This window comes from Osmerus mordax, chromosome 23 (genome assembly GCF_038355195.1).
Source record: "Osmerus mordax isolate fOsmMor3 chromosome 23, fOsmMor3.pri, whole genome shotgun sequence".
Classification (NCBI taxonomy): domain Eukaryota; kingdom Metazoa; phylum Chordata; class Actinopteri; order Osmeriformes; family Osmeridae; genus Osmerus; species Osmerus mordax.
Genome location: NC_090072.1, coordinates 1959244 through 1971743, shown reverse-complemented (window position 1 = coordinate 1971743; position 12500 = coordinate 1959244). Strand labels below are relative to the sequence as shown.

General features: G+C 45.9%; 2 protein-coding genes across 3 annotated transcripts in view; one reads left to right on the top strand and one right to left on the bottom strand.

The window, feature by feature from the left end:
* The window catches only part of col4a6 (collagen, type IV, alpha 6), a 73714-nt gene extending 69685 nt beyond the window's left edge, over positions 1-4029 (bottom strand). For both annotated transcript variants that reach the window (XM_067261268.1, XM_067261269.1), the window contains exons 1-3: positions 4002-4029; positions 3683-3811; positions 3449-3503 (exon numbers count right to left, since the gene is read on the bottom strand). The gene's annotated coding sequence lies outside the window, so the exon portion shown is untranslated. The remainder of the gene's footprint in view (positions 1-3448; positions 3504-3682; positions 3812-4001) is intronic.
* The window catches only part of col4a5 (collagen, type IV, alpha 5 (Alport syndrome)), a 56052-nt gene that overhangs the window by 18775 nt on the left and 24777 nt on the right, over positions 1-12500 (top strand). The gene's annotated exons all lie outside the window — the stretch shown is intronic.

The window sequence follows — 12500 nt, the reverse complement described above, 5'->3', positions numbered from 1 at the left end:
TAAGTTTATGGGTTTTATTAATTTTTTCGCTGTAGTTTTATGGGTTCTCCTAATTCTTTCGCTGTCAGGAACCACGGCTCTAAAGCCCGGAACGACACCGGAGAGAAAACCCTATGGAGAGAGAGAGAGAGACAGAGAGAGAGAGAGAGAGGGGAGAGAGTGATTTGGGGTCATGCGTGGGTGATATATTTCCCACAGGAGCCATAAGGCAAGAGAGGAGGGGGGGGGGGGTGAGGGCCCCTTCCTACATGAAGTGATGTTATTTCAGAAAAGACAGGGAGTGTGTTATCTCACTCCTCACTGCCTTCAGTCTTGGATCCCAAACAGAGATACACAACAGACACACACACACGCATTCTCTCTCTCTCCCCTCCCTCCCTCCCTCTCCCTTCCTCCCTCTCTCCCTCCCTCTCCCTCTCCCTCCCTCCCTCCTCCCTCCCTCCCTCCTCCAGGTAACACAGCCCTGTTCCTGGGGTTTGTTTAACCTCTAGTGTGGGAGTAAATCACCTTCTAATAAAGCCCTGGCTATCTGCCCCATCTCAGGGTGATTTAGACCCGGGCTAAGTGTTGCCCCTGGCAGTCCCCATACCCCACACCTGAAGAGAGGGGGGCTTCGATCACATTCCTCTGCCCAAGACTATGCAAATCAGCAGGGAGAAATGTTGAGAGAGACAGAGAGAAAGAGGGAGGGAGGGGCAGGGAGGGAGAGAGGAAGAGGAAAAGAGAGACGGAGGGAGGGAGGGAGAGTAGGTGGGTAATGAGGGCAAAGAAAAAAGGAGGGAGTGTTCAGAGAGAAAGGACTGGAGGCAGGGAGGGAGGGTCTGCAAATCAAACAGTGATCAGTTCCTTGTCTCAACCATGGAATGTTCCAGTGTGTGTGTGTGTGTGTGTGGGGGGGGGGGGGGCACCTGCTGGCGGTGTGTGTGTGTTGGGGGGGCTGACAAGTTCTACCAAGCAGGGCTGGAATTCCACCTGGGAGAAGGGGAGAGGGGGGAGGTGGCAGGGTGGGTGGGAGGGAGGGAGAGGATGAAGAGGAGAAAGAGAGAGAGAGAGAGAGAGAGAGAGAGAGAGAGAGAGAGAGAGAGAGAGAGAGAGAGAGAGAGAGAGAGAGAGAGAGAGAGAGAGAGCGTGTTTGGATGATTGTGTGCATTTGCACGCTTACATATATCCTTCACTAAGGGTGTTTAACGGAGGCTTCTAGATAACTGACAGATACTTGCTCTACTGTGTGTAGGGTGTACCCCCTATACACACACACACACACACACAGAAGCTGACTTCAGGATTACAACCAGACACACATCAAATGATGTTTTAGTAAGAGTGGTATTCATCCAAGCGTGAGTACTGAAGACATCTCTTGGTCCTTCTGGAAACTTCTAAAGACAGTGGAAGGTTTGCGTAGATCCCAAACATAAGGAACCACATCTTAGACCTCTTTCTTCCTCTCTCTTTCTTTCTCTCTCTCTCAAATCAAACTCAGCAGGGGAAGTGGTTTATCTTATCTACCATTTACATTTAGTCATTTAGCAGACGCTCTTATCCAGAGCGACTTACAGTAAGTACAGGTACATTCCCCCGAGGCAAGTAGGGTGAAGTGCCTTGCCCAAGGACACAACGTCAGTTGGCATGACCAGGAATCGAACTGGCAACCTTCGGATTACTAGCCCGATTCCCTCACCGCTCAGCCACCTGACTCCCTATCTAACCTCAGTCCACGCTCCAGCACATCCTAGTCAGACACACGCACCAGACCATCTGTTATCTTAAGTTAACCACCAGAAACCTCCAACCACACACACATCCACACGTACACACAAACTCACATCCACGCACACACACACACACACACACACACACGCACACACAACAAACACATAAACAAGCTGTTACTCTCTCTCTCTCTCATACACAGACACTCTGAACTGGACCAATGCCAAACAGGCTGTCACAACGCCGTTGTCGTGGTGAAGCCGGCCGAACGGTCAGCGGACACCCGATGACATCATCGCAGAGGCTTCAGCCGTTAAAGTCAGGTTCTATATTGATATATCCACCAACATGATCTACTGTCAGCATAACCCACAAAAGCCACTCTTTCAATCATCTGTTATGACATCATCTTCAGGCAGCTTCTCTGTTTCAACCTGACTCCCTGACCCCATCAGTCACTAGCCACGTGTCAAAACCTTTCACTATTCCATTCAAATACCTGCAATTCCTACCACTTCTCCTGAGATGCTAAGAATCTGATTTAGAATCAGAATCAGAATGGGATTTATTCGCCATGAAAGTTTGCACAGACAAGGAATTTGCTTTGGCAGGAAGGTGCATACAATAAACATATACCTAAATTTAAATATGTGGACTATCTATACTAAGGGTACATAAACTAGCAGTACTAAGTGGGATTAGAATAGAATATGCCATAAAATAAAATATAAGTTGCCATAAAATAAAATATAAGTTGCCGTAAAATAAAATATAAGTTGCCATAAAATAAAATATAAGTTGCCATAAAATAAAATATAAGTTGCCATAAAATAAAATATAAGTTTCCTAGAGATATTAAAGATAAAAAAGAAAGATGATAAGACAACTGTGTAATACCACATACATTTAGTGTCAGAGGAATGCTTATTACTTGTTAAACCTGCTGAATGTAAAAGCATGTTAAAAAATAAATGATCATTTGCATATTCATTTGCATGCAGCAATAACACGAAGACTTGTGGTGTGCACATGTCTCGTGAATATTCATGAGGTGGGTGGAAACGTAATTTACTTATCAGTGAGCGGGCCCACTTGAATATTCCGCGGTGTTATTCACGAAACACGAAACAACTGTATTGCATGAGTTGCATTTAGTATGAGCATTTAAAAAATTAAAAAATTAAGACACCGTTGGTATTTTGGCTAGCCAATATAAATAACGATTTGATCACAAAAGTCACACAAAACAATATCGATTCTCTCCACATAATAGCAAAGGATACAAAATAAATACTCTACTGAGTTACATCTGGACGGAAGATTTAAGCAAATGTAGCCTACATCTGAAGCACCATAAATAGGAGAATACGTTATTTAACAAAAGCTGTAGCCTAACTGTATCTTACCGTTTAAGTTCTTAAATGTTTCTATCCTTGAGATAACCAATATCTAAACAAAGTCAGAATGCAGCCTACAACGCATCCTATCATTTAGGACTGAAAAAGACGGGTCGAAATGTTTCACTCAGTATACTCTCCGCTTGCTGTTGGCTAAAACGGTGCACGTCGACAGTTAGCCCCGAACATAAAACGGGACAACAAACTCTTTGCAACAAATGGAATCTGTCACAAGTTCGCATTGCAACGCGTAGAAAACATACAACTCGTGGTCAAAAAGGTATAGCGTTATAATGTATCTGAGCGCACTTCAAGAACAGAAGTGTAGGTAAACAGACAACACTTACCCCCTGTGTGGACTCAGCCGCCAAGATTACAAGCAATACACAAATCCTGTAGAGTGAAACAACAGTTAATGTGCTATTGGCATTCAACATAAACGATTCAAGATAAGATTATTCTATGTAGCATGAAGCACACGGCTTTAAAGTAACTCCAGTCAAACCGTTTGTAGAGAGCAGTAGAAGTACAAGCTAGGTGAAGAGGTACTTTTCGAAATAAATTAGACGCACCAGGTATTCATTTTGATCCGACTTGTTGTAAAAACGCAGGTCGTTTTCCGCTGCCTCGCGACGTTCTTCACTGCAAGCTGCTGCAAGTGACTTCAAACGCACTCATTGAAGAATTCAGAAGCGGTGCATCTACCCGGGTGAAACACGAAGAGACAAGACGAGAGAGAGAGAGAGAGAGGGGTAGAGAGAGAAAGAAAGTACTAAAATAAAAGTATTCAGAGACAACCAATACATCCAACATTTACTTTCATAAAAACGCGTTAATATTACAATGTAGTTTGGCGATTCGAGCGCTAAAGCATTGCAGGGTTTAACTCACCAAAGTAGGGTTGTGAAAACTATCTCCCTAACCCGACTTGATTCACGCTCCGCAAGTACTTGGCCGAGCACGAGACTGTAGAGAAGGGGTGGGATCAACCACCTGTCAATCACAAAGCTGTGGCACTTGCTCGCTCTCTTTCAGCGCACCAGATAAAACTGAGAATCTTTTAGACTTGTAACACTCTTTTGATATCTTCTGATATCTTCAACTCCTTTTTTTGTGTGGTGGTAGCTTAGTTAAAACCACAGACTTTAAACCATAGACTTTAAACCATTGCCATATATTGCACCCTTGCCATTTTTGCACCCATGTCATATTTGCACTAAGCACCCTCTTTGTATTTCTAAATGTTTTATATTGTACATTATAGCTATTTAATACTTTATATTTATTTTTATTCTACATACCTGTCCCCTTAGTATTGGTTAGTATTAGTTAATTAGACGTTGTACCTTTTGTATAGTATAGTAAGACTTGTTTAAACTTACACCACCTATTTAAGATGTACTCCTATATGTTGAATGTATGCACCCTCCTGACAATGTAAATTCCTTGTCTGCAAACTTTCATGGCGATTAAAACCCTTCCTGATTCTGGTTCTGATTCTAAAATAAAACGAAAATACAAAATAGTGTGAGAATAGTAGTGTCAGACTTGCGTCGTAATGTTGGACTTATTGCATTCAGTAACATGTGTTGTCATCCATGTTAATCAACGATCAAACATTTATCATAGCATAATATATGAAACAATATGATTTAGGCATATCCATACTCAAAAACATAAAACGGACACACACCGCTTAAACCATACATTTTAATCAACTAGGCCTACATTAATGGTAGGCTAAATAATTGGTTGTTTTAGGAACGTTTTGAACCTCTGAAACGTGTCAGTAAATGAATAGTTGACCTTAATAATATGTAAGGTATGCAACATGTTTGGGCTGCATTGACAAATGCCACACGGGCCAAAAGGTTTAATGTCAAAACTTACTTGTAGTTAAAACGTTTCTTGTAACCTGAGGCATTAAAAAAGTGGGCCCCACAAACCGTCGAAGTATCAATCCGCCCCCATAAGTTATCTCCGCTGGTGGTGTTCTTACTGTAATAGGCTACTTGCTCCTTAGAAAGACGTGTTCTTTGAACTTAGATCGCAATTGTATCCTTGCATTTTAAACAAAATAAGTGTATTCAATATTTTTGCTAACTTACGATTTTTTGGGAAGTGGAACGTGGACTTTTTGGAGCAAGTGTCGGAACTGAGCCGTGCGCTGAAAGTAGTCCTCAGAAGTAGATCCGGCTAGCAGGTTTGCAAGTCGATAGAGAAAAAGTTTGTCCGAGCAACAGAAGGGAACGGTCCTAGTACTGGACGGCTTGGAGCCCTCACAAGAATCTGTCTGTAACTTTCTAGAAAACTCCCCAAACGGTACTAGAAAAGTTAGCAGAAGAATATGACAATACTTCTGAGTGTTTTCAGTTGATTTGTCGTTGATAAGCCAGCGGAATCTTTAAAAAAATGAATAAGAAACTTGAAGAATCTGCGGAGCCTCGCGGCGGGGTTGGTGTTCATAGCACTGTGCGTCGCGGTACAGGAGTCAGAGTCAGCGGTAAGTGCGAATCATTTTCTAACAGTAATATTTTGTCCAAGAATAATAACTTTTTAAAACAACCACATGTTGCTCAGTCCGAGCCGGGCCTCTGCTCGACTGCATCTAGTTTGAATTTAGTGTAGTTAATAGAGAACTTTTAACAAGTGCAGTCTGCGTTGCCGGTCTAATAACACGTTATCGTGTTCTACCAACTCCCGAAGGTGAAGCGTAATTGCAATTGATGACGTTATTGCACATTTATAACAAAGTGGGTTTGATGCATTTTAGTTTAACAAATTTAAGAGGAAGCAACTGAAGCTCAAGTTAAACGGTTTGTGCGCACCCGCTTAGGGTTGAATTCTACAAGGCTACGGGGATGGTGGCTGTCGTGCGCATCACATTTTTCAGAGCAGTGTTCTGCACTGGAGGACTTGTAGAAACACGCCGGTACTCACGTTTTTTCCCACTTTCCTTTTTTTTTGCCGTTATGGTCATTGGAAATGTGCCGAATTCGCTGAGTATCCCATGTTAGTGTTTACAACATGTGATCGTCTAACTAGGTATCAACATTTCATTCGTGCAATACCTATATGTTATGTTTGACTTTTAGGCCAGATGGGAGCTTAAATTCATATAATTGTCGTCAAATATGTTACTGTTTTGTGCTTCGGAAAAGTCATACTGTTATTCAACTGTTGAAGCGCATAACGAAGTTGATGTCCAAAGGTCGGTGTGAGTGTTTTACCCTAACCGCTTTCTTTTCAGGGCACATCACGTGTTTAATATATTCCTGTAAAACCACAATGCAGCAAATTAAAAGATTGTGAGATAATGACAGTTTTATCCAATAGCAAACTTCCTAAGTTAATCTTCTGCAACTGTCAATTCTATGTTAGAGTAATACAATTGCCAGTTGGTACAAGTGTTGATCAGTTGAAAAACTAGATAATTGGCATAGTTAAAAAAAATAACAGAAAGGTTTGATAAGCTTTTTTCTTTTTTGTTGTTGTTTTTTTTTAATCGATTATCGATAAATAACAGATTAATTCTATATTGATATTTATTCATCCTTTCTTCAAAGGGATGCACTGTTGAATTTCATATCACATTATCTCTTGTCAATCGATTCAAATTCATAACTCATCGATGACACTTTTGATAAACATATCAAAGTCATTATCACAAAGGCAGACATTTCTAAAGAAAAAATCTCTATCTCTCTCTCTATCTCTCCCTCTCTCTCTTCCTCCGTTATCGCTCTCTCATCCTCTGCTTTTACAAGAGGCTACGCTGGGCTAGACAAGTTTACATTTCTGTGTCATCCAGCTGTAATCACACGATAACACACACTTCTCTGTCAGGGGTCGAGCCCACCTGCACAGACTCTGTCCGGAACACGGGGCTGGACGCGTTGACATTCACCAGCGCATATTCATGTTTCAGGCCTCATGAATATTCATTATCGGCGATAATGGCCACTCCCACTGGTCTCCCATCCGGCATGGCTCAGGAGGGGGACTGTGTGTGTCACAGCAGACTCCTCTCAGATAGAAATCTAGCCTGTAGAACCTGCCTGCCGTGTGACATAGGTGGGCTCAGTTTCTATGTTGTCCTATGTCTATCTGCGTCATGTTGTGGTCACCTGACCTGGACCCCAACACAGACCCAGGTGACATGTGGCGGGGGCCGACAGCGCTGTCACGCGGACTCTTTAGTCGTGCCAGTAAAGCTTTGTCGAACGATGCATTCTGACAGTACAGCTCATCTGGGTTGCTGTCTAGCCAGGTGTCTGGATAGGCAGACCGGGTACCACAGCTGGTCTCTCTCTCTCTCTCTCTCTCTCTCTCTCGCTCTCTCTCCCTCTCATGGTTGTCATGGTTTCCAGGGGGTTCCTACAAGGGAAGGAAGGAATGATGGACTTCCCTCCTCTGTAATTGGCTCCTGGAGGTTCCGCTGTCCTCTCTGGAATGTAGCCCCCCCCCCACTCTCTCTGGCCCCCGTGGAGAGAGGTGTGGTGGAGAGGGAGCGAAGAAGAGGAGGGTAGGAACGAGAGAGGAGAGAAGGATGAAGCGGCAGAGCTGAGGGACTGGTGGAGTGTAGAGAAGGAGAGAGGGCAGGGAGGAGGGAGGAGAGAGGACTGGGGAGTGTAGAGAAGGAGAGAGGGCAGGGAGGAGGGAGGACTGGGTGAGTGTAGAGAAGGAGAGAGGGCAGAGAGGAGGGAGGACTGGGGGAGTGTAGAGGAGAGAGGGCAGGGAGGAGGGAGGACTGGGGGAGTGTAGAGAAGGAGAGAGGGCAGGGAGGAGGGAGGACTGGGGAGTGTAGAGAAGGAGAGAGGGCAGAGAGAGGGAGGAGGGAGGACTGGGGGAGTGTAGAGAAGGAGAGAGGGCAGAGAGTAGGAGGACTGGGGGAGTGTAGAGAAGGAGAGAGGGCAGAGAGGAGGGAGGAGAGGAAGCTGAAGTGAGAGGAGAGTTCACAGGCTCCATGTTGCTCTTTACTGTGTGTCAGAGAGAGAGAGAGAGAGAGAGGGGGAGAGAGAGAGAGAGAGAGACAAAGAGATAGAATAGAGATTCAGAGATAGAGAGAGAGAGGACGAGAGAGTGGAAGCGGGGGAGAGTGAGAGTGAGAGACAGAGATGAGAAGGATGAAAAGGTCCTTGACTCTCCTCTGTCAGAGCATTTCAGTGTCGTCCATGTGTTTCCCCATCAGCCAGGATGGTGGATGGCTGGATGAGCAGAAGAGGGTCTGCCCTCTTTATCTCCCACTCCCACCCCCTTTTCCTCTTCTCCTTCTGGCACACCTTCCCATTTCTCTTACTCCATCCCTCTGTTTCTCCCTCCCTCGGTCCCTCCATCCCCCCTCCTCTCTCTCTCCTCTCTCTCTCGTCTCTCTCTCTCTCTCTCTCCTCTCTCTCTCATCTCTCTCTCTCTCTCTCTCTCTCTCTCTCTCTCTCTCTCTCTCTCTCACTCTCTCTCTCCTCTCTCTCTCTCTCTTCTCTCTCCTCTCTCTCTCTCTCTCCGTTGCTGTCTCTCCCTCTCTCTCTTCAGTGTAACCATGGAAGGATTTCCCTGCTGTTGGAATTCCCGTTGTGACTTTTCCCAAACGGCATTCTCTCCTGCGCCCCCTAGTGAGTCAGACTGCAACAAGCTGACCTGGAATTCTGTCTCAGCACGCAAAACGAATCTCTCAGGAATTCCAACAATTGGATTAACCTAGTGCTAGCTCCTCCCCCTCTGCTCATACACACACACACACACAGAGACACACACACACACAGAGGGTATACACTGTTATCTGACCCAGACACACACACAACAGGACAACACATCCAGACCCTTTCAAAGTCTGTGTGGGTGTGTGTGGGGTGTTTAGAAAGTTGTTCCTTGCAGTTCCTTGCACCACTGACTGTGAAAGCAACCAACCCACTCCCTCCATCCAGCCCTCCAGGTCCCCCTTCCTCCCTGCAGGTGAGATAAAGGTGGAATTTAGGTTCTGTCCCGGAGAAAAAGGGGGGAGGAGGGAGGAGAAAGAGCAGACTTCAACAAAAGGGTAAAGGATGATGACATTGTAGAATGTCATCATCCATTGTAGAGAGAAAGAGGGGTAGGAGAGAGAGAAAGAAAGGGAAGGAGAGAGAGAAAGGAAGGAGAGAGAGAAAAGAGGGGGGACGATAAGGGAAAAGGGGAGGACTCTATCAAGCCGTGTTTCATCTGTCTGGTTATTATGGCTACAGACGTACATTCTCACGCACGCACACAGGCCCCACCCCCCAACATACACACATGCACACACTAGGTAACCCCTCTCATCAGATCACCCTTATCGGGGTCTAGCCCACAGAGTGACGTCTCTCAGGGTGAGTGTGTGTGCGTGGAAGCCTGTGTGTGTGTGTGTGTGTGAGTGTGTGTGTTGTCTTGAGAGGGTATGCAGGTTCTCGTATGGTGGGTTTATAGAAGACCCTGACATGCATCAAACACACTGCTCTGCCCTCTGCAGATCCCTATCCACTTACACACACTCACACACACAGACAGCACACACACACACTCTCTCTCACACACACAGACACACACACACACACACATTCTCTCACACACACAGACACACACACACTCTCTCACACACACACTCTCTCACACACACACACACTCACCACACAGACACACTCACCACACGTGCACACTCTTGCACACGCAATCACGCACGCTCACAATCACGTACACAGACATTGCTAGACACACACATACCCATGTGTGACTGTTTGAGTGTGTGTGTGGAAGTCATCTGCTGGAGAATTTGCATCGTGGTGTGAATGAGGGGCAAAATGGAATTAGGCTAAACGGGCAGCGAAGGACCCTCAACAAAACCACGGGTGTTTAGACAGCTAATTACTCCTCCTTCATCATCATCCACTTTTCTCCCTCTTTCTACATCCCTCGGTCTGTTATCTCTCCGTGAAGCAGCCTCATTCACTCCATCTAACTCGTTTGTTTCTTCGCTAATTTTCTTAAATATCTTCTTCTCTCCTTCTGGCTTTCTCTCTCTTTTTCTTTCTGTGTCTTTTTTCTCTGAATCCTTCACCGCCCCCCACCCCCCCCCACCCCCCACCCCGCTTTGTACACACACACACTTTGTTCTGAAGTGGAAGATAAACAGCGTGTGTTTGTAAGTTAGTTCCTTATTTACTCAGCCATCGCAGTGTTTGGTCTAAAGCTTTCAAGGGTCTCACACACACACACACACACACGCTCTCTCACACACACACTCTTTCTAATGTTCTTTGTCTGTCTTACACACGTATGTAGACACACACACACACACACTGTTAAGACAGGTCTCATTGTGGTGTTTACTGGCGGAATGCTGGAAGTCTCAGAACCTAAGATGGATTCTAGAAGGTTTGGGTGACAGTGGAAGTGAGTTTGTTTTTCTCAATGCTTCTTTTCGGAATAAACATGACCCAATGAGCTCTGATTCATCACAACAAATACAAGGGGACTCCTAGACTTTAAAATACTGAGTCTGAATGGCATCAGAGATCATGTCTAAAACAGTGGATATCAAATTCAACTAAATATAGTTAAATATAAATAAAAACAAATGTTTAGATCTCATCAATATCCCTATTTTCTTCCATCCATCTCAACATACTTACCCTCCCTCCATCCCTCCTTCACTCCTTCCATCCCTCTCTCCTTCCATCCCTCTCTCTATCAGAGTCATTAAAGAGGCTTCTCTCCTTTCTCCCTCCATAGAAGCAGCCTTCACTTCCTGTTCCCACGCCATCCTGATTGGGCTCCTGTAATCTGTGGGGGTCAGGGTCAGGGGTCAGGGTCAGGTTATCGGTGGGTCCTCTGACCTCACCCTATAAGAGTAGGATCAGAAACCTCTTATGGTTTGGCTAGATTAGGATAGATTATAGGAGATTGTTAGGGTCCCTAAACCAGACCATTACCTGGGGATGCTGGGACACCCCCCCCCCTTACCCCCCCCCCCCCTTACCTTAACAGCACTGCAAGGACAGATGACCAAGACGTAACAAGAAGAAATAAAGAGAGAAAGGGGTTCCTAAAAAGTACTTTCCTCTCTTTCCCTCATCTCTCATTTTTCTTCCCTCCCACTCCTCCCTCATAGCTCTTCCTGCCGCTGGTGTGTGTGTGTGTGTGTGTGTGTGCATCTGTGTGTGTGTGTGCAGCATCTGTGTGTGTGTGCATCTGTGTGTGTGTGCGTGTGTGTGCATCTGTGTGCGTTTCTTGACAACCACACAGCAGTTTCTAACAAACAGCAGTGAGCTAGCGCTGTGCAACCCACCTATACACACTGTCATCCCTCCCTCCCTCCTTCCCACCTCCCTCCCTCCCTCTTTCCATCATCCCTCCCTCCTCTCTCCTCCCTCCTCTCCCCTCCCTCCTTCCTCCTCCCTCCTCTCTCCCTCCTCCCTCCCTTTTTCCTGTCCTCTCCTGTTCTCATTTTCGGAATCACCCCCCCCACCCCTCATACTGACTCCGTCCCAACAAACCACAACTGCTGTTCTTGGATGTGTGAGAACGTTCTAGAGAGATAGGGGGAGGGAGGGAGGGAGTGGGAGGGGTTAAAGGGGAAAGGGAGAGAAAAGGGGGCTTAGTGATGGGGAGAGAGGGTGGCGAGGAAGAGAGGTGGGAGATGGAAGGGTTGAGAGGGGGAGAGATAGAAAAAGAGGGGGGAGAGAGAAGGAGAGGGGGAGAGAGAAAGGAGGGGTATGTGACCTTGATCTAGATGTCTGCTGTCCTTTTGTCCTGCATCCCTCTCTCCGTGTCTACCTATCTACCTCCAGTATCTCACATAGCTGTCTGAGGAAGGGAGAGAGGCAGAGAGAGGCAGAGAGCGGGGGAGAGGGGGAGAAAGATGGAGAGAGAGAGAGTGTGTGTTGAAGGTTGTAGAGGTGAGTGTGCCTGTTTGTCTTAGGGTGGGAAGAGAGTCTCCCCTTCCATCTCCCTCTCTTTCTTTCTCTTTCCCCCTCTCTCTGTCTCTCTCCATCTCTCTTCCATCTCCCTCTCTCTGTCTCTCTTGGTCTCTCTTCCATCTCCCTCTCTCTGTCTCTCTTGGTCTCTCTTCCATCTCCCTCTCTCTGTCTCTCTTGGTCTCTCTTCCATCTCCCTCTCTCTGTCTCTCTTGGTCTCTCTCTCTCTTCCATCTGTTTCATCTATCTCATAGATGGAGGAAATAGGGATCCCCAGAAGACTCCTGCTTCTGCACTGTGTGTATGTGTGTGTGTGTGTGTGTGTATGTGTGTGTGTGTATGTGTGTGTGTGTGTGTGTGTATGTGTGTATGTGTGTGTGTGTGTGTGTGTAAGTGTGTGTGTGTATGTGTGTGTGTGTGTGTATGTGTACAACCTTACCACCCTTTACTTCAAGGAAGGACTGTTTGC